Genomic DNA, 23,594 nt, shown 5'->3' with positions numbered 1-23,594 from the left:
GTTCAGGTACATATATTTCTGTAATACAACACAAAGCTAAACGTGTTCATAAACTTTAAGCACAGGAATGCTATTCATTTTCAGTTTAAACTTTTTTCCTTAAACACCAATAAAACCAATATCAGTTTTTTCACATTATCTCATATTGTGTTATTAATACTAAATAATAGGCATCATTTCTAATGTATACTCTCACATGTAGAATTATTTCATATACAATGTTAATGTAAAATCAGCTCAGTATTGTTTTTTTTTCCTTCTCTTCATACCTGTAATACCTTCTAAGAACTCATGCAGTGTTACGATGTCTTGAGAGGACTGACTGTGTTATTTCCCACGAATTAAGCATTCTCTTAATCACGAGGTGCAAGAAGTCAAGACATGTAACCATGATCACTCATGATGTCAGGTTTAATCTTTATTAATTTGAATTTCTCCACATATTTCTGTCATGTGCCGACAGCTTCTTCCCACTAAGTAATACAATACTCTTTTTAAAACATCTGGATTATCAAACAATCTAGTCGAGCGAGTCGGCTCTTCAAGTCACAGGATGTTGTTCTTGGCAGTTTGTTGTCTCCAGCTCACACAGGCATACGCCCACAAACAGACGTGCTGGGAAAAAAAGAGCTTTAAAAACACATAGAAAGTATAAGATGAGAAAAAAAGGTGACGCTGCGGTTAGGATATGTATGTCAACGCAATAAACGTGGATCAGAAAAAGAGAAACCTAAAGAGAAGCTTGTGCATTATGCGAACCTTCTCCAGAACGAATCCTTCACTGAGCTCCTCAAATAAACAGCGGAAACGACCTCTCAGCGCACGGGAGACACTGTTAATCGTTAACTCTCAGGCGACGATCTGTGAAGTACATTGCGTTCTGATCACAAAGGAACGCAATCGCACACGGGCCTTCACACTGTCATGACACTCAAAGTAGCTTTCCGGCTAATACAAACAGAAAAAACCCATGCATCACAACAAAAACAGCTGTTAAACAGTAAATCGGGCAACACGTTGTGCGTTTGATCGCATTCTATAAACCCGCTTTAAAGTAACGAAAAGGTAGACAGACATCCAGACACACATGCACGCCATTAGGACAGATACTTAAGGATAGTCTGCAACACCGATAATCTGAATCCAATTCGGTCCTCACATTTAACCCAGCGTCTCTCACTCAAGCACGCCGACTGCGGCGCCACCTTCTCTCTGGCGGCGGAGTGGGTGTCCCAGCCCCCGCGGCACCTGCCAATCGCATTCCTGAGGCGCGCTCACTTCTCAGCCTGCCTGTTCGAACTCGAGTTTACTTTCCCTGGCGGAGCCCCATGTTGGGCTCGCCTATGCTGTCGTTACATTACACGCCTCCTCGCAGCAGCCATTGAGTCGCCGTGCTTTATTTTTTTCCAGCTCGACTGGCAAAGCGACAAGAAGGATCCGCCGCACGCAACAGGACCTGGCGGATTGCAAAGGGGAGAACCGGCGCGTCGCATCTGAAAGTAAGCGGTAAAACTTTCAAGTTCTTTGGACTTCTGCTGTGTTGCGATCGCGCGCCTGTTGATGTCTAATTTACTTATGCTTGTTTCTACTACTACTACTAGTCAAACTTTTCAAAGTGTGGATACACATTAACATAAGAGAAGTTCCAGGATATTGTAAAATAATAACAATTATTAATAATTAAATAGATATCTTTAATGAAATACCTGACCGAAGGTTGATCAATCATTAAACATGCACGTCATATCATATCGTTCCCTTCCTACGTTTTATGAATTGCATAGTCAGCTATAGTCGCATACGATAACTTACATTAAATTAGGTCAAAAGTTTTCACCTGAGGCTTAACTTCATAAACAAAAAGATGTCGTTTGGACCTTCTTATTTATATTAATGTGCTCATTGTACAACCTTCTTATGGCCCATTCAGTGTTCTGTGTAATGCATAACTCATATTTATCATGCATCTTAGAATGAGCTGTTTGATGTGAATTATGCACTGTGGGTTTTACATTTCTGATTCCTGAAACATGCTCTCCACCTGGGTGATGTTCACAAAATTCATCCATCTATCCATCTAGCCATCCATTTTATGGCCCACTTAAGCAGGGAAGGATTATGGGGAAGCTGGAGCCTGTCCGAGCAAAGTATAGGGCACACGGCAGGAGCAATCCCTGGACGGGACTCCAGTACATTGTATGGTGAACACACAACAACAACACACACGCAGTAGGTCAGATTAAAAATGCCAATTGACTTAACTTGAATATCTTTGGACTGTGGGAGAAACCTGGAACACCTGGAAGAAACCCACACATACATGGCAAGAAGGTTCAGACTCCATGCTGGGAGCAACATGGACGTGAATGCTAATCCCATTCTAGCAAGGCAGCCGTGCTGTTACTGTCTATCGCGGGGTGAGCAAAGTTAGTCCTGGAGGGCCGCAGTGGCTGCAGGTTTTTGTTCCAACCCAGTTGCTTAGTAAGAAGCACTTATTGCTCAAGTAACACTTCTGCTTCACTTTAGTTGTCTCGCTTGTTAAGATTTTGAAACCTTATTGCTTATTTTAGTCATAAACTGCTGTAGTCTTGGTTTTTAATTGCTCCTAATTAGCAATATTATGCAAATGACAAAAGAGACCAGCATTTCTCCATTTAGCTTCCTATCTTTTACACCTTTGTGTATTTATCATGCACTATTGGGTTTAATTGAATACTTGGAAGGAAAGTGAAGAGAAAAAGTGAAGCACTGAGAATAACTTGTGTGTTTTAGACTTCAAATCATTTGGATGATATCCTTAGAAAGGAAAAAAAAATCTAGAATATGAGAATGACTTGACATGGCAGAGTTAAAGCATTAGCAAGCCATGACATTAAATAATTGACAAGGACTGTGTTTTAATTAAGCAACTGGGTTGGAACAAAAACCTGCTGCTACTGCGGCCCTCCAGGACTGACTTTGCTCACCTGTGGTCTATTGTGTAGTGCCCTATCTATCTATCTATCTATCTATCTATCTATCTATCTATCTATCTATCTATCTATCTATCTATCTATCTATCTATCTATCTATCTATCTATCTATCTATCTATCTATTATAAAAAATGAGAAGCTATCAATTATAAAAAATGAGAAGCTAAAGACAAAGTAACACATTTTGCCTTTCTGATATTAAAAATATAATTTGTTGCACATCCTCACGATGGAGCCTTTTAACGTTTTCCTTATTCTCTTTACAACTCTTAAGATTTGGCACTGTAATCGACGTGTTCTCACCAGAAATATAAAATATGTAATTTTTAATTGAAAGAAATAATGAATAATAATAAATGACACTGGGTATCTCCCAACATGCCGAAGCTGCTTTTGCACAGTTTTTCCTCAGAATTTCGTCCCCCATGAATTGCTGCCTTTATCACTGATTACCCCCATCAAAGTGGTGAGTCTTAAGCTAAGGTAAAAGTTTGTTAAAAGGATTCTTCACATTTAACTACTTGTACTTTTTCAGGGTTGTAATTTAATGTAAGGTTTTGCTCTCCTCAATAATGCTTTAAAATTAGACCGTCTCTGCTTACCATGCTGGACGCCAAATCGGCTTTACAATGTAGTCTTTGCACACCCTGCTGTGTAATCTTTTCTTTTCTTTTTTCTCTCTCTTTGTAACTGCTGCTTCTTGTTAAGCAGCCTTTCCTCTTTGAATGGAGACGCATGAGTCATAGTCTGACTCGGTGGAGTAAAAATGCAGCGAAGGAGATTTTTTTTGCAAAAGCAAAGCCCTGTAGAGCAATTTCACTTTGTTTTTTGATGCAGCCTTCCTAAATTTTATAAACTACTTAGCCATTTTATATAAACTTCTGTGAATAGTTATTGTGTGTGTTGTGCTCATCTGGCCATGTGCCGTGTCCCCTTCCTGCTATGGTAACAATTGCATTTCCTAAATCATTATGACTGCTCACGTTAGGTGGTGTTTGTAGCCTGTGGTGACACAGATGAGACCCTGTCCCCCATTGTCTGGAGCAGACAGGCCCCAAGCTTGCTGTGGATGCTTAGTTCATTGTATAAATTCAAACGGGCAGAGACACCTGGGCCCAATATTAAGTATACAGTACTTTTAAAATGTTCCCAGGACTTTCTAGGAGCTTTTCAGACTGAGAAATTCTTTCAGGAATTTTCTCAGAAGTAATCCCTTGTTGGAGTGAAAAATTCAGCCTCCTGCCCGAAACATTTTGTGTCTTTAATCAGGAGATGAGTCAACTGTCAGGGAGGTAGCGAGGTTAAGAGGTGTTCTGAGGAGCAGACTGAGATGTGAGTGTTTTATGGTTTCCCAGGTGCGTTAAGTGAACCTACGTCTCTACTCAATAATTACCAATGAGAACATGTGGTAGGAAAGCCCACAGGTGGGTTTTTTAGGGGTTTTATTTGCATTTAACATTTATTTGATACTAGCAAAATACTCGCGCTTCGCAGCGGTGAAATACCCGTGGATTAAATAAAACCTACACAATAACTATAAAAATCGTAATAAATGAACAATGAAACAGCGGAGAACCCGTGAATTAAATAAAAAAGTTGCTTCGTTGTTGAAACAAGGAAAAAGGACTTTCTTATATGTCGTTCGTTTTTAAAACAGTGCAGAAGCTGTGAGAAAGCTGCTTCCTTGGCGAAGCTCGTAAACGAAAGAAGACACCGCAGTGAACACAGAAGAGAACCTGTGGATTAAATAAAACCTACACAATAACTATAAAAATCGTAATAAATGAACAATGAAACAGCGGAGAACCCGTGGATTAAATAAAAAGGCTGCTTGCAAAGCAAGGAAAAAGGACTTTCTTATATATCGTTCGTTTATAAAACAGTGCAGAAGCTGTGAGAAAGCTGCTTCCTTCGCAAAGTAAGGAAACGACAGAAGAGACCATGGGGACGCGGTAAGTGTTCGGCAAGGCAGCTGAAGCGCTGCATTATGGGATCTGTAGTTTATTGTGTTACCAGCGCTTCATATCCCCGGGCCATTAATAACAATAATCTATACATATAAAGGAGAGTTGGGATCCGAGAGACTGTGTTTGTGTGTTTGTGGAGGGACGGAGAGTTAAGCCGGGAGGGGGAGTCACGTGATCATCTCCCCTCCCGTTCACGTCATTTCATTCACTTCATTTCGCTCCGAGCTGAGCTCCGCAGCTGACGCGTCCTGCCGTTCTTTTTCCTTAGTGTTTAGTCCTCTCTCCTTAACTGATTTACTGTTTACTAGACTAGACGCAGTACTTACTGAATAGTATTTTTTCCATTAGGGTTTCTACTTAGTGTTTCTTCGTGTTTAATATTGTATATAAAGAAGCTCTATAAGTAGCATGTAGATACATAATTATTCCAACTACAGCGACTGCAGCGAAGCGCACGAGGTCTGCTAGTACAGTATATAAAATGATCTCGCGGGCCGGATATAATTACACGGGCGGATGTGGCTCATGGGCCTTGAGTTTGACACATATGGACTAAATAGAACTTTAAAAGATATATTTTTTCGTACATCGAGCCCGCGTGCTATTGTGGTTTTGCCTGCATGCCTCAATAAGTCATCCTCCCCTCGCTCTTACTTTTTTACCGTTCATCTAATGAATACACTGAGTATGGCTTTACCAAAACAATCATTGATGGCGAATAAAGTATGTAGATCGGGGTATATATATACATATCTATATCTATATCTATATCTATATCTATATCTATATCTATATATATATATATATATATATACATATATATATATACCCGCGTATCGCAGCGGAGACGTAGTGTGTTAAAGAAGCTATGAAAAAGAAAAGGGAACATTTTAAAAATAACGTAACATGACTGTCAATATACAGTATTTGTTTTGTGAGTGTTACTGAGTGTTGCTGTCATCAAGGATTTGATTATCATTATTTCTTTCAATCAGGTTCGTATTTGTAGGATGTGTTGTGTTCAAGTTACATTCCGTGTTTGTCAATCGTTGTAAAGATGACAGGTTTCATTCATCGATTCGTTTCTTACTGCATCAATAAACAGCTCGTCTTCTTTATCTGAGACCCGACACACTGCATGCACGGGTTTTTTTTTTACACTGTCTTCCTTTAGCGGGACATTGACTTTTTCCACCGTGTGCTTTGTTTCCACAGTAGCTGCTGTTATGAATATGCTTGTATGTATCAGATGCTTCATATTTTTTTGCTGCCTTTTCAATTGTGTAATTCGTTTTTTGTTCAGCGCTCTTTGGAACTGTTGCTTTTTGTCTGTGCACTGCGTCAGTTCACATGAGCCGCTCGGTGTACATGCATCGAAGTTTCCCAGCTGTGCTGGTGCCATGTCGTGCTATGTCCATGGCTGTATCTAATGTTACCGAAGTCCCGGCACTTAAAACTTTCTCTCGCAGTTTCGCTGAGTTTGTGCCAAACACCACCCTGACCATCTCATCTTCCTCTGTATCAGCACAGTCCTTCACCCGTGAATATGTACCCGTGGCAGTTTGCTATTGGATTGCCGCTGACGGATGGCCTTATATGGGTAGGCATTAAATTACAAACGCCAGCGGCAGCCTGTCTATGAACTTAATTTAAAGTTTAGGTTAATATCGTGCTTTGTTTCCGAAGTAGCAGAACTCATGAATATGGTTGTATATGTCACTCGCTCGCTTCTTATTGTTTCGCTGCCTTCTCAATTATATAGTGCATGTTTTCTTCAGCGCTTTTTGGGCCTCTTCCTGGTTTTCTACGTACTGCGTGATTACGTGGAAGGTGTGATGATGTCACACGAAACTCCGCCCCCACGGGTTTCAAGCTCATCTCCATTACAGTAAATGGAGAAAATCAGCTTCCAGTTATGACCATTACACGTAGAATTTCGAAATGAAACCTGCCCAACTTTTGTAAGAAAGCTGTAAGGAATAACCCTACCAAATTTCAGCCTTCTACCTACATGGGAAGTTGAAGAATTAGTGATGAGTCAGTCAGTCAGTGAGTGAGTGAGTGAGTCAGTGAGGGCTTTGCCGTTTATTAGTATAGATTTATTGTAAGGTCATACTTTTTGGTATATTTATTCCAGTTTAGTGACACACATATGATGCCAATGATTTCAGTTTCCTGATAACTGGTATTGGAGATCAACATGGTCAGGTTATGTACATAGTTAAGTTTATATGTTCTCAGCATTGGACTTCTACAGTGCAATTACTGAGCACCATAAAAAGGAGATAATGTATCGGGTAGAATCATAACAAAGTGAGAAATTGCACTGACATTTTCTCACCCCAAGAATACACCAAAGACCCGTTTGTTGGTCATACAAGCAATTAAACGAGTTGGAAGGAATGGAATCACTGATATTTGTAAAACTGTTGGCAGACAGGTATGACTATGGCATGATGCTATTAATATTAATTGTTGGAGTGATTTACAGCTTTCAGATAATAAACTTGGAAACTGAGTTACAACACTGTGTGGAGGAGTTGGCAGCTTGGCACCTTTGATAGGTTGGCAGTCGTAAAATTAACTGATGACTTGTAGGGGTTGGACTCAATTTATATATATATATCCATTAATTGACTATGGATGACATGTCATTGTGATATCTGAACCGTTGTTGAGCTGAAGTAGTGTGAACTGCACTCTTAGTAATAATGCTTCTTTAATGGCACTATAAGGTTCTTTATTGGGTTGTGTGGCTCCTCGTAGCACATTTACTTGACAAAGCACAATTTCATTTTGGGAAGAGTTCTTTGCTTATGGAATTGGTTCTTTGTGCTTTAAAAAATTCCTAACATGTAGAAAAATCTTTAAAGTGTGGTAGGAGCATTACCTGCATTGTGAGGGAGTGTCAGTTACGGCACTATGGCCATGTAGTGTGATTCCCCGAGGGTGATCATCGTTGTTGAGGACCAGAGCGGCTGGACCAGGCCAAGGGGATGTGGCAGATAGAGGGTAATTTCTGGAGGGTGGGACTGGACTACATGTCTGCTTGTGGGGCCTCTAATCAGGATCCTGAGCTGTTTTGTCATGTGATGTGTGCGGCAACATGCTGTACCAGTGCATGCTCCCCAACCTGACCTGAGGCTACCAAGCAGAACACTACCAGATTAAGAAAACCTGGACTTCGCCTCTGTTACTGAACGTATGTAGCAAGAGCCTTTTTAAAATCCTGAGCCAAATCTGTTACCATCTAGTCATGGTCATTTACTGTATGGCGTCGGTTATGGATCTAAATAAATAAAGGCTCCTTCTGGAACCTTCATGTGGGAAGGTCTTTTGGGAACCCCTTATGACATTACCCTGAAGAACTGTTCCGGCACCTTTATTTTCAAGAGTGTACAATGGGATGATTTTGAGTCTTCCTTAGTTAATACTGCAACGTCTTACTTGGGGATAGTGACCATTTTGGGGAATGTGTTTTTACGTGTGAAAAAGAATCAATTGATTGATATTAATCAATAATATCAATATTAATCAATCAGTTTTATCTTGGTAGAGTAATATATTACTCTACTTTCCCCTTTTGTATTATTAATATGTAGCCTTTGTCGGAATGCTTCAAATCTCACAGACTTACTGCTGGTATTGTACCATATAACTTCTTCCCACCTTCCTTTCTACATTTATAACCACAGGCAATCAGGTGAAGTAAAAGACAAGCAGGAGTTAAGTTACACTTTAAATAATGTATTATTGATAATATTCATAAATAATAACAATATGCAAAGTACAATCTGATAAATGCTGATGTGTGGTTTCAGGCGGCACACAGACTTGTTAGTTAATTAAAATGTCTCTAGTTAAGGCTTCATTTGTGGGCAGCTTTCTTCAGAACTGGCCACATGCCTGTCTAAATAAGGCTGTGCTCTTCATTGTGTTGTCCTTTTCAGTTCATGGTTTGACGGAGAGATGCTTCTTCATTGATATTTGTGTGTGTGAGAGAGAGAGGGGTAAAGCAAGCAAATTTATAAGTTTTCTGTCCTACCCCTACAGCCAATAGGGCATCATGGTACTTAAAGGATTTTGATACAAACCAGTTCCAAACAGCCATACTTCAGACCAATGGGGGGACAGAATACCTTCACACCTGCCCTCCAAACCATGTGTTAAGGTAAAGCTTGGCAGTTAGGCAGCCTGGCTTTCTTGTGGGGCTTGAGAGAGAGACTTTAGCAGAGAAATATTGGCCAAACTTGTTTGAGGCACTTCCCCCAAACCCTGTTGTAAAGTTTCACAGACTCATTCTTAAAGTGGGGAAGGGGTTCGTAACTATCAAACCATTGCTGTTATTATCATTAACGTAACACTAATATTACATTGCTTTGTCTAAGTTACAAATAAAGACATACAAAATATTTATCGACTTGTATGCAAAATTTCACATCACAACAATCAGTTATTTCATTTCCAGTTTTTTTCTTTAGTAATGGGAACGATTAAAAACTTTGGTAAGATTCCAACTTTATTTACCTTACCTTTCTCTGTTGGATAGGTGCCCGGCTGTTAGACTTGTATCAAGGTAACTGAAACACACTTGTTTTTAAGAGAAGGAGTAATACAATTTATTGATAGACACAAGGATTATAGAAATATCATCATTGCATATATATTGACACAGAAGACAAGACCGATGAGACAAGCATGTTATACAGAAGAGACGGAATCTTTACTGGTTAGAGCTCTCATTTAGCTTGGCATAGCTAAACAGTTTTACGATACCAAGCCCTGTAAGACTGATGTCTCATGCTGTATTGAGTGGCGTGTTGTTGCTCCAGGTTCAATTGGAGGACTCTTCCTGTGTTGGAGTGCACTCTTTGTTTTTGCTACATGGTCTTTTGTCCATAGTGTGATGTGAGGTTACCCTCCTCAGCTCACTTTTAGGTGCTTGGCTGTGTCCTCTGCAACCTCATAGGAAAAAATGTGTTTCCTGGCACAAGAGTATATATGCTGAAGTTCACGTTTTGCTTCTCAGTCTTCTCAAACTGGACTTGGTCATTGCCACAGAGCTTGGCTTAAAAATAGTGAATCTTAGACCTACAGTAAGTTCGGGTTGCCAAGCTCCAAGACTCTTTGGAGAGTAGTTTCCAGGCCAAAGAAAGTTTGTAAGCATTTTTCAAAGAAAGAGAGTGAAGAAGGGGAGTGCACCTATTTGTGAAGGAAGGTGTGACCTCTAGGAATTGGATCAAAGCCACATCCTGTTAGAGATTCAGTACCTGCTTATAGGTGTGTTACTTTATCCATCACATCCTGCCAGAGTTCAGTTTGCTGATACAAAGCTTAAAACAAATGTCTTTTTGGACACTTTTTTATCTGAAGGAGTCTCTGCAGAGGTGTCAGCTCAGTTCTGATTTACACCTTTATCATCACATGAAATACAGAACTGACCAAAGTATTGCTAGTGCTGCAGTTTAGCCACTCACTCTGGAATGCAGGTGGGCGTGCAGCTGGATTTTTGCATCCTTATTAAATACGCTGTCTGAATGTTATGAACTTAAGAGGTTCCAGTCGCCAAAGTCCCAGAAATACTCAAAATGGCCACTAGGGGGAGAAATACTATAAAAACCCAGCGGGTTGCACAAAGGCAAACGTAGAATCTGTATAAATAAAAGATTTATTTTACAAAATTTCTCCTCAATAAAATGCAGCTCCACAGAGCACGAGAGGCAAAAAGAGTTGCCTGAAAAGGTAAAGGTAATCCAACGTAAACAATGTCCCAATCACAAGTCCAAAGAGTAGCTGAAATACAAAACATCAAGATCAAAAGATTTACTGTATATACTCGCAGATAAGTTCTCTCGCATATAAGTTGTTGCTTGATTTTACTGTATAATTTCTGGTATTTTATAATGTCGATCGTATGAGTCGAATGCAGAAAACTCATGCTATTGGTACAAGAGATTATGATATTCTAACACCCACCTCAGAGGGTAACAACAGAGCACTCTGCCTTTTGTTGTATGTATTATGCCTACGTGACCACACGTTAATACCCAAACTATTCTGAAGCTGCACAGATTTGTGTTTTTTATATCTCACACCTCTACGATGGAGCGTTCGATCAGAAGAAAATATGAAGCTGGTTTTTAATTAAAAGTCATTGAAGTAGCGAAAGAAATTGGTAACTACGCTGCTGCAACAAAATTCAATGTGTCTGAGAAACTGATGCGAGATTGGAGGAAGCAAGAAGATGTAAAAAAAAAAAAGTTAGTGTTACATTTTTGAACAGGTGTATAAGTCTGGGTCTGATTTTTATAATCAATTTTTCGAGTTTCAAGACCCGACTTATACGTGAGTATATATGGTATGAAATCACAAATAATCAAAGAGCACAGAAAAATCCCAGTAGAACTCGCCACATCATGAGCGCAATGAACCACAATGGACTGTAGGTTGCCACTGCCTTTTTGCAACAAATGTAACATAAGTAAATTAAACAAAAATGAACAAAAAAGAAATACAAACCGTCTTTGAACTCTAGCCAGGATGAAATGTAACACTTAACAGGCCTTGTGTGGCAGTAAAAGCCTAACAAAATGGGCAATGCCCACTTTGCTCCAAACCCTTCAAACTTAGAGTGGACAATGATGCAGTCTATATGGCATTTTCAAAGAGCACATCTTCAGAAGGTTGGGGTCATGATGTAAGGCCCCATTGCTTATGAAAGCCTGTTACCTCTGCAGCTTGTTGAATAATTTGATTCTATCCCTTCTTGCAGACAGCCTGCTGCCTTCCACTTTTTCCATAGGACATTCATGGTGGTCATCTCCTCGGAATGTTAACGTGATGTCAGTGCCCTTCCTCAGCCCCAGTACAGCATAAGTAAGGCATTGTCACAGATGCCAAGTGAAGCCCTTTTCAGGCTGTTGTCTTCCTTGAGCAGTATTTACACAATGGCTCAATGTGCCATAGAACATATTTTTCCTTCTATATAACTTCCTCTTACCACACATATCCTCTTTAATCACCATTCTCTCGGCATTTTACCAGATTCTAATTACTGTATTCGTAGTTCTATTCTGGATGAACATATCCCTCTTTTGCTGTGTTTTTTGAATAATTTCTTACTCATGTGGTTAGAAATAGGCTCCAGCTTCCCTGCTTTTGTTTTGGAAAATGGATGGATGGATGGGTGGATAATGTGGCATCTTGTTTGTATACCAGTTTTTATATAATCTGGACCACAGTATCTGGGTGCAGCTGTTTTTTTGTCTTGTAATGTATATGTGCATGTATATAGCATGCATATAAAATGTTTTAAACTGCATTGTACAATTGTATGATTTAGTCTGTCAATAGATAAACAGATAGCTAGCTGGATAGATAGAACTTTATTTGTCCCCACAGGGGGTATTCTGCTTTTTACATAATCTCTTTAAATAAATAAATAAAACACACCTTGGTCTATACACACACTGGAATGACTATAAAGCAACAAAGTTTAAAAGAGCAAAAGTTCAGTCCCAGTCCCTGTGAGGAATAATGGAGACCTATTGCTTGTTGGTATAAAGGAGCCTCAGTGGTGTTTCTTGACAAACTTCTGCTGAATAATTCATTGGCTGACAGTACTCTGTGTTAACAAAAACAAAACAAAAAAAATTGTTAATTATGTATTTAAACTGAAAAAACTCATTTTATTTCAAAGTATATTCATTGCTTGTTGATATGGAAGGTATATTGTTACTTTTTCCTTTGTAATTACCTATGAGATAATCTGCAATATTGAAATTGTGGCTGTTTGCTTTATATATCCTATTGAAAGCTTAATTTAATGGAGATTTATAATTAATGGATATATATATATATATATATATATATATATATATATATATATATATATATATATATATATATATATATATATATATATATATATATATATATATATAATATGTGTATGTATGTATGTATATAAACTGCTCAAAAAAATTAAAGGAACACTTTGAAAACACATCAGATCTCAATGAGAAAAAGAAATCTTACTGGATATCTCTACTGATATAGACTGGGTAATGTGTTAGGAACGAAATCAAAAAGGAATCAAAGTGAAAAAATTATGTGGCAGGCTAGTCCATTTTGCCAAAATTTAACTGCAGCAACTCAAAATTGTACGCAGCACTTTGTATGGCCCCTGTGTTCTTGTATACATGCCTGACAACATCGGTGCATGCTTCTAATGAGATGACAGATGGTGTTGTGGGGGATCTCCTCCCAGATCTGGACCAGGGCATCACTGAGCTCCTGGACAGTCTGAGGTGCAACCTGGTGGCATTGGATGGACCAAAACATAATGTCCCAGAGGTGTTCTATTGGATTTAGGTCAGGAAAGTGTGGTGGCCAGTCAATGGTATCAATTCCTTCATCCTCCAGGAACTGCCTGCATACTCTCACCACATGAGGCCAGGAATTGTCGTGCACCAGGAGCCACTGTACCAGCATAGGGTCTGACAATGGGTCCAAGGATTTCATCCTGATACCTAATGGCAGCCAAGGTGCCTTTGTCAAGCCTGTAGCGGTCTGTGTGACCCTCCATGGATATGCCTCCCCAGACAATCATTAACCCACCACCAAACTGCTCATGCTGAATGATGTTACAGGCAGCATAATGTTCTCCATGGCTTCTCCAGATCCTTTCACTTCTGTCACGTGCTCAGGGTGAACCTGCTCTCATCTGTAAAAAGCACAGGGCACCAGTGGTGCATCTGCCAATTCTGGTATTCTATGGCGAATGCCAATCGAGCTGCATGCTGCTGGGCAGTGAGCTCAGGGCCCATTAGAGGACATGGGGCCCTTGGGTCACCCTCATGAAGTCTTTCTGGTTGTTTGGTCAGAGACCAGTGGCCTGCTGGAGGTCATTCTGTAGGGCTCTGGCAGTGCTCATCCTGTTCCTCCTTGCCCAAAGGAGCAGATACTGGTCCTGCTGATGGGTTATGGACCTTCTATGGCCCTCTCCAGCTCTCCTAGAGTAACTGCTTGTCTCCTAGAGTCTCCTCCATGCCCTTGAGACTGTGCAGGAAGACACCGCAAACCTTCTGGCAATGACACATATTGATGTGCCATCCTGGAGAAGTTGGACTACCTGTGCAACCTCTGTAGGGTCCAGGTATCGCCTCATGCTACCAGTAGTGACACTGACTGTAGCCAAATGCAAAACTAGTGAAGAAACAGTCAGAAAAGATGAGGAGGGAAAAATGTCAGTGGGCTCCACCTGTTAAACCATTCCTGTTTTGGGGGTCATCTCATTGTTGCCCCTCTAGTGCATCTGTTGTTAATTTCATTAACACCACAGCAGCTGAAACTGATTAACAACCCCCTCTGCTACTTAACTGACCAGATTAATATCCCAGAAGTTTCATTGACTTTATGCTATACTCTGAATAAAAAGTGTTCCTTTAATTCTTTTGAGCAGTATATATATGTATATATATAATTTTAATGTAAAATCTGTTGGCATGACAGCTGTCTGGGGAATAAAGGTTTTGTCTGATAGCTTTTCTGATTATCACAGTCACCTCAATAACAAACTTAAAGAAGATTTAAAATTACTCTTTTTAAAGTAATTAGGGATTTAAGTATCAGACATACAGTACATACTGGGGAATGTAGTTTTTAATTATAGGACTGTTGCAGCAACCTTGAAACTTCGAAAGAACAGAAAAAATATTGTTAAACAGTAACGCAGTAATTACGTTCTATAGTTTTAGGGTATTTATATAGTAGTGGTGTTTTTTGATCATTTACAGAAGATATTTACTCATTGTAAAAGTTATTTTCATAACATGAGGTGCAATAATATGGAGCTAAAGTTTTATGAGATAATAAACATATCTTTATTTTACTTTAATTTACAATTTACATTTATGTTTTTTTTTTTTTGGCCTACACCTTTATCCAAGGTGACTTACAACAGTTTTGATACAATTGGTTCCATTACTTTTGGTTTTCCCGTTGGAGCACAGTCAGATCAAGTGTCTTGCTCAGGTCACACAGTGTTTATAAAAAATATACGTAAAGATTAAATGTTGCATGAAATAAGAAAACCCAAACCATTGAGTTCAATATAGTTTATATTTGTATGGCACCCTTCCATGAGTGACAGGTTCACAGGTAGATACAAATACAAACTTTTCAACTTACTAAATACCTAATGGGTACACATAAAGGCACAAATTTGTTTAACTCTTTAAGGGCTGATGTCGACTTTTGTCGAAATTCAGAGGTAGAGGACAGTAATTGGCTGACAAAACTCGCCCTTATGTTTATGTTTGACTCTTTGCTAGAAGTAAACCTGAGTAGCTTTGTTGATTTAACCTCGATTCCCTGCATGAGTAGTGAAGAGCAAAGATCCTCTAAAATGGCATCGACATCTGGCGAGAGACTAAATACTCCATGGACCTTTTACATATTATCACTGAATTGGGCTCTGACTTGTCGGACTTGGAATTTGATGCAAATGATCAGAACATGAACATCAAAAGCAAAAGTGAGGTACCATCATCACCTAATCAGTCCCCAGTTGATCGTGGTGTTGAACACGTTTGTGTAGCTGCGTTCGCCTGGGAGAACCACCACTTATGATGACAAGTACTACAACCCATATTGCATCACACTGTGACTGCCACTGCTGCCCAGCGGTTGTGTGAAGACAGCCAGGCAGCCAGCCCACTGTACATTCCTGTTGGCTATCTAGGTGCCCCTGCGTAGCCACTGCCGCCAGAGTTGCTGAACATGCACCAACAGCATCCACATCACGTAGCAACAGACATTTTATGTTGAAGCCATTGCTTTGTGTGCTTTTCAAAAAATTTAGTTTTTTGGAAAAAATATTGAGCCCTCAAAGAGTTAAATGGATGGGAAGCAAAAGTGGTTTGAAACTGACTGAACTAAATAGAGCTTAAAAAAATATCAGTCAATTCATTAATTATGGAACTATGGCCAGTTGACAAAGAAGGAGAGGAAAACAGAAACTTCAGTCTGCTGCATCTCTGGAGAAAATTAACTTCTGGAGGATCCACAAAGAAGATGGGAACACTTTACATGCTGGAAAAATGCATCTATTACTCATTTACTGTTATGTAACCCAACCTTAAAGTGTTTATTCATACAGGCTTGGGCAGATTTGTGACAGATGAAATTAATTGTCAGTAAATGTAAAGTATTACATATAGAAAGTAAAAATGTTAGGTTTGATTACTCAATGGGCGGTTGGAAAATTGAGAGTGCACCTTATGAGAAGGATTTCAGAGTCATAGTGGACTCTAAGCTGTCAACTTTCCGACAGTGTTCAGAAGCCATTAAGAAGGCTAACAGAATTTTAAGTTATATAGCGCCCTGTTGTGTGGAGTACAAGTCCAAGGAGGTTCTGCTCAACCTTTTATAATGCACTGGTGAGGCCTCATCTTGAGTACTGTGGGCAGTTTTGGTCTCCAGGCTACAAAAAGGACATAGCAGCACAAGAAAAGTTCAGGAGAAGAGCGACTAGGCTGATTCCAGGGCTACAGGGGTGAGTTATGAGGAAAGATTATAAAAGAGCCGAGCCTATGCAGTTTAAGCAAAAGAAGATTAAGAGGTGGCATAATTGAAGTGTTTAAAATTATAAAGGGAATTAGTCCAGTGGATCGAGACTGTGATTTTAAAATTAGTTCATCAAGAACATGGGGACACAGTTGGAAACTTGTTAAGGGTAAATTTCGCACAAACATTAGTAAGTTTTTCTTTACACAGAAAACCATAAACATTTAGAATAAGCGACCAAGTAGTGTGGTAGACAGTAGGACTTCATGGACTTTCAAAACTCGACTTGATGTTTTCTTGGAAGAAATACGTGGATAGGACTGGTGAGCTTTGTTGGGCTGAATGGCCTGTTCTCGTCCAGAGTGTTCTAATGTTCATCTCTGCAATGCGGACCACTGACAGAACTTCACTTTGGAGTGTTCTGAGGTGGCTTAACCAAGACACACAAACTGCCCAGAGATGAATAACCTACAGAGTCTACTGATGTTTTATAAGTGTTATGAAGTCCTAAAGTGCTCTTTGTTGAGGTTACGTTACATAAGAGTAATAGATGCATTTTTGCAGTACCTAAAATAAAGTGTTATCGAAAAGTCAAAAATAACATCAGACCGAATCACAGTCCTCGAGACCTTGTCTTGGGCTTTCTACAATAAAGTCTGTGCTGGACTCTATAATGTGATGACAGAAGATTTAAATCCAATGAGGAAGATATCAAATCCATGACTTTTCATGTTTTCATTATTTCCCATAGTAATTATTTGTTTTGGAAATTATCGAGAACCCACGATGCTATGTTATCCCATTAGTTCAGTCACAATATAATCTTATGATAGTTGTATATTTTTGCAGTGTATTAAGCTTTGAATTTCAACTCTGTAATATTTTACAATTAATTCTTAAAAATTTGTTTGAAATATAGTTTAAATTAAATAATTTGTAGCAGCGCTATGCAAATTAAGAACTGCAACTCCCAGCAATCTCTGTTGTGGCCAGGATTGAACTTCTGCAGAGAAAGCAGTTTGGTCGGTGGGCCCTTTAAAGGTGATCAGGCTAGACAGGGCAGGGTCTGGAGTTTGTGTCTGTCTGTCTACCTTGCCACCATCTCTACTGCCCTTGGATTCTCGTTTTGTCCTGCAATACTATGCCTGTATGGATGTATAGACAGTCTTGTGCCTGCCTGTCTGGTGAGTAATGAGTTTACCATGCTTCGGCAAAGGGAGCGCTCCCAACCTCTTCACCCCTCAACACATCCTTAATAATGGTAGGACTGTTTTACATTACTTGCAGCAGGCTATTCCCTCGATTATCATTTCTCCTTCATTCCACACCATTGGTTGCCGTTTCATTGGGGCAGTGTATTATAAGACTTTGTGTTTATCTTGCTTGTTGTTGTTTTCAGGTTTTGTTATATTTGTGATCACCGTCGGGGAGCTGAGGAGGGATTTGTTTTGTTTATTGTTTAGTTAGATTTCACCTTCTATTTTTGTTTAATATATTCAGGTTCATTATTTTTTAATCACTTTGCTTCTGTGTCTCTGAATGTGAGTGGTGCAAGTCGGGCCAAAGCTGTGTGCGTTCCTGGAGTTCCCACTTACAAAAAAAATAAATAAATCACTGTTGTAAACTCTTCCTCTTCTGATCCTTTTTATGTTTATTATCACCAGGCAACATGGATGAAGTTGACTTAGTCACACATAGAAAGTGCCCTGGAGATTTTGTAGATTTTATTTTATGTTCAGAATAAGTTGTGGGAAATCAGACAAAACTGCTAAGTATCGATAAAATTGAAAATTCAGTTTATTGTCTGGCTGTAAATCCAAGTCTGCAAAATTCTTTAAAATATCAGTAGAGTAGAACTGGCTGAATACTTTTGACTAGGTAGTAAATAATTTTTTTGTGAGGACATCAGTAGAAATTATGGGGACTGCATTTAGGAAACACATCTCTATGCAAAGGAATCTGGAAGAAACTGCTAAATCATGCAGGTTAAGGGAAGAAAGGATAACGTTTAGAAGTAACAAGAAGCTAATAGCTAAACCATACAAGCATGATGGTCTGTATGGTCTTCTCTCATTTGTCACATTGTCAGAATCTTCCTGTCTTAAATCCTTCCGGTAGGAAGAGGTGAATCCAGGTGGGTAGACATCAGTGGTGTTACAGCAGTCAATCTTCCAGTCAGCAAAGGGAGGAAGAGAAAAGGCAGGCCTGGAGCGACAGGGAATTATATTCAGCAGAGCCCTTTAGCTGTCCCCTATGTGCACGTGAGTGATGTTAAATTAGATAAACTTTATTAATCCCAAGGGAATATTTAGATACCTGCATCAGCAGAAACAAAGATGCAGAGTGGACAAATAATACAATCAGTTAATGAATCAATAAATGTATATTGTTCAGAAATTACAAAATCAACTTTAAAGAGTATCAGCATTTAATTTTGGGATGTCAGGAGAAAATTTTGAAGTTGCCTACTGTACTAGCGCCATGCAGAAAAGATCCCCAGAGGCCCTTCTTAGCACACCATGGTGGAATGAGCCTGTGGCTAAAAGTGCTCCAGAAGAGCGCCTCATGGAGGGGATTTTTCATCATGGCACCCAATTTTGCCATCATCCTTTTTCCCACAACAGCTTTCAGCTTGTAATCAATGTTACTGGAGTAAATTTGCAATTAGTGGATAATAATTCTTTTTTTTTGAGTAGCAAGAAAAGTGCTATATCAAAGTACTTTTTTCATAGAGAGTGGGGCGCCACTTCAACCACCACCTATGTGCAGCATCCAGCCGGATGATGCGACGGCCGCCATTTATTTTTGCGCCAGTAAGCTTGCCACCCAGTGGTGAAATGGTGAGAGAGAGCCAGTTAGAGAAAAGGGGTTGATTAGGGGGCCGGAATGAGTAGGCAATGAAGCCTGAACATCAGGATACACCCTGCTCTTCATAAAGGATGTCCAGGGATCTTTTATGACCACAGAGAGTCAGGACCTTGGTTTTATGTCTCATCTAATGGATGGCATTGTTTTTTACGACATAGTGTCACCATCACTGCACTGCGGTAATGGGATCCACAGTCAGTCCAGAGGGTAAGTGCCCCCTGCTGGCCTCACCAACACCTCTTCCAGCAGCAACCCAAGCTTTACCTAGATACTCTCCCAACCAAAGTAATAGCAGGGCCCAAACATGGCTAGCTTCAAGTGAATGAGCTGTTCTGAAGTGCCTGTATTATGGCTGCTGATCAGGTCAGAATTAGTACCGTATATACTCGCGTGTAAGTCGGGTCTTGAAACCCAAAACCCAAAAAATCGATTATAAAATCAGACCCCGACTTATACGCCCAGTAAAATGTAAATGTGACCCTTCATTTTTTACATCATCTTGCTTCCTCCAAACTCGCACCAGTTTCTCAGACACATCAAATTTTGTTGCAGCAGCACAGTTACCAATTTCTTTCGCAACGTCAACTACTTTTAATTTAAAACCAGCTTCATATTTTCTTCTGATTGAACGCTCCATCGTAGATAAGGGATGCGTTTACAATAAAGGTGTATGAAGGTCTGAGATACAATAAATGGTGCCAACTTCGCTTCGGAATAGTTTGGGTATTTCCGTGTGGTCACGTAGGCACAATACATATAAAAAAAGGCAGTGTGCTCTGTGGTATCAGAATCTCTTGGATCAACAGCGTGAGTTTTCCACATTCGACTTGTATGAACGACATTATAAAATACTGGAAATTATACGGTAAAGTTCATTCCCAAATTATCTGCGGAAGAACTTATCTGCGAGTATATACGGTGTAAATAGTTTCCACCAATTTGTAGAGAATTTATAGTAGTTAACTGAAAGGCATTAATAATTAGTTTACTTTGGGGTCATATTCAGGGTTATACTTTAGTTGTGTTTTGACACCTTTTGCAATAGTCGAGGAACTAATTCTGCAAACTTCTATGGAAACAGTATCTTTGGCTTTCACAGTGCTAATATGGCTTGTCAGTTTGTTAGTAAAATTACATGAATGTACAATTTTGTTGTTGAGTATGCTCACTGGGTGGTTTATTGTGTACACTGCAGAAAGACGAGCACAAAAGATAAAGATTTGGGGGGGATGCGCCTGCGTATATTGTAATGTTCGCTGTAATTAAGAAAATGAACGTTCGATTTAAGTAGCCTCATAGGACTTAGTCCAACACAAAACTCTTGCAGGGAAGAATAGGTCATTTTTCAATAGTCGAAGGAAAGGAAGAGGCAGACCATCTAGATGTTGAGGGAAGAAATGACATCATCTGGGGTGTGTTCTATAGCCAGAAAGAAGTGGGTTAGATCTTATTTGTTCCTACAAGGAAGGAGAGAAGGCATTAGTGCCCATGATTAGCCCTGCATATCGGCACTTCTGAATCAACCAGACCCTGCTGCTGCTGCTGCTGCTTCTATGCGCGCGCATGTGTGACAACCTCTGTCTACAACCAAGTAACACCCCAGTTACCACCAGAACAGCATGCAGTTTCTGGAAACATTTCTTTGGGATTTTGGCCTTGCTGACTCAACGATATGACAGTTCACTCACATTTTTGGCCACTTGTTTCATGCTGGAAACCTTTAGCTCAACCTCACCCCAAAGGTTTTCAACTGTAATAGATTGGGATATGGTGACTGTGCAGGTCACTGGAGTAAGCTGAAGTCACTGTCATGATCAAAGAAATGAAGTGTGCTGTGTGACACTGAACATTGTCCTGTTGGAGGCACACCTTTGATGAGAGACTGTGTCCTGAAAAGAATGGTTGTGGTCCACAAATTGTGTAGATCTGCATGGGATTCAGTTAATTCACATTTGCTCTTGGTAGGTTTAATGTGTATGCATCGTCAGAGAGACATTGCTCTCTGTTTTGCATCCTCACATGGAGGGGCTGGCTGTGAACTTTAGGCACTGGAGTCACAGATCACCAGCTTATCCAGTTGAGCTGTAAGTTAGCATGTTGGTTTTTGAATTGTAAATGAAAATATGAGAGAGTCATATTATGTATCACTATGCTCCCAGTCTCTTTTCAGCCTGGGTAATCCTTGGTAAAGCGTGCCAAGCGTGATTGAGGACCCCTGGGTTAGGGGGATTTGCCCCCTGATCGCTTTGCTTGCGGATGTAAAATTTACTATTTTACATTACAACTAGTAATTAACCCTATTAAAAAATAGTAAAACGTAATGATTTAAAAGTAAATTCTGTTCATGTTGCGTTAGAGTTATTCATTGCGTCATACGATATTGTTCTGTTTGGCTTTGAAATTAACACGTAAAACTTTTTAAACTTACACTTTTACTGTAAAACTGTAAAAATTTTTTGAATTAAATTTTCATCGGTTTTGCATTGAATTGTGATTCTGTGTTTGGACTTTCATTGTGACAGTGCAACATATATCTGTCCGTGATTGATTTCCATTTCTTTCTCTCTATTAAATTAAACAGCATTTTCAAATGTTTGGCTCTGAGATTTGTACATTGTCTTTGCAAAAGCTATTCTAATGGGAAACTGTTAATATTTTAATATTAATGGCATATCAAGATCTCCTTTGTTGTTTAATGGAATCCCCTGAAGATTTAGTACATTAGCTTTCTTGGATACATCCTTCTTTCTACAGTAATTCATGCGGTGGAAGGCCGGCCGGTGTTAACGACTGTAGGTATTCTTCAGGATATTGTAAGTTGATGTTTTCATCTTCTGCACGATCACCACCAACTTTGCGGTGTAACCGATCAACATTTTTGGTATTTAATTCGTTTGACTTCATCGTTTCTCAGTGCTAGGATTGACTGTGTACTCAATTTTTCTGTTGATAACCCTTCATGATGAAATTCCTCAGTATGATTTCTTTAATTGGGAACTTAAAGTGAGGAAAACATTAAAATTTATAAGAGCTGAGAGAACAAGAACTGTGTCTGTCAAAAGTATTCACACAAATGAGAGGTGAGAGGACAGTGAGCGTGGTTGAATATGGTTGAGAGGAGGTTGTGACTTGAAAAAATCTCATGGCCAAAGTCTCGACTCACGGGACTTGAAAAAATCTTCCAAAAAATCTCCCAATAAGGAAAGTTTTAGAACTATTACATTGCATTTGGCCTGGTATTCTAATTCAGATAAACAAAGAATAAAAGGAAAACGTACCTTATGTGATAGATGTAATGGATGGATTGGCCTCCTGACTGGGATAGAGAGTGATTATGAAAGGACAATAGATGCTCATCCTGGACAGGATGGTTCCTATTTCATTTCCCAGTTATGCATAATTGGATGGACTGGGGGAGGCTGCCTGCTAACAACAATATGATAGGTGGCAGTCCACCTCTGGCATGGGCTCCAGTTTGGACACCCACAGGGTGTTGCAAATAAGGTTAAAGTATCCGACAAATTGGTCTGTAGAATGTATTTGATTGCAGTAAAAAGGTATTTTAAACTTGGGGCTGATGTCTGTGTAGTGTCTGAGGTTTGGGGCTCTGGGACACCCCCTACTGATCACATGGGACAAAGGTATTACCAAATTTAAATTATGGAACCAGTAATTTTACTCCTTTATGTATTTTGTAACTTTTCTTATGTCATTGATGAGTATTTGGCAAATGTTTGCCTAATTTGAAGCATTTACATAATCCATTAAAAATTTCAAGTTTGTGTGTTTTTTTTTTTTTTTTCTTTTTAGTTAACCAATTAATCCAATTTGTCATCCAATTATTGCAGAAATAGTAAACAGTACATTTCTTACATCAAAATAGTAGAACAATTATCAGACCATCATACAATAAAAAGCCAACTCAGCAAAACAAAGCTTAGATTGGTTTCCAAGCCCATTTGCAGAAGCAACTGCCCACATCATTAAAGAAACGATCTGTGAAGCATTTCTGGGCTTTAAACTTGAGAGATTATGTTTAGCTTGTGATCAGTGATGTTGTTTCTATTGTGCAGATTGCTTTTAATTTTGTCTTTCATAACAATGGTGCATTTGTGAAGAGAACTGAGTAGGCGCATGCCAGTTGATGATAAATTTTCAGTAACTCCCAAGTTGCCTTTCATAAAAGCCGGATGATCCTTAAGTAGGTGCTGAGTTTGC

The 23,594-nt window shown here is 39.4% G+C and overlaps 1 protein-coding gene across 1 annotated transcript in view; it reads left to right on the top strand.

Annotated features, from left to right (window-relative positions):
• The first annotated feature begins 620 nt into the window (after nt 1-620).
• Nucleotides 621-23,594, top strand: part of LOC120536985 (caspase recruitment domain-containing protein 10-like) — a 157,658-nt gene continuing 134,684 nt past the window's right edge. The window contains exon 1 of the mRNA XM_039765574.1: nt 621-1,499. The gene's annotated coding sequence lies outside the window, so the exon portion shown is untranslated. The remainder of the gene's footprint in view (nt 1,500-23,594) is intronic.

Source organism: Polypterus senegalus, chromosome 10, assembly GCF_016835505.1.
Source record: "Polypterus senegalus isolate Bchr_013 chromosome 10, ASM1683550v1, whole genome shotgun sequence".
NCBI classification, from domain to species: Eukaryota; Metazoa; Chordata; class Cladistia; order Polypteriformes; family Polypteridae; genus Polypterus; species Polypterus senegalus.
Note: the sequence above shows the minus strand (reverse complement) of the source record. Positions and strands in the feature narration are given on the sequence as shown.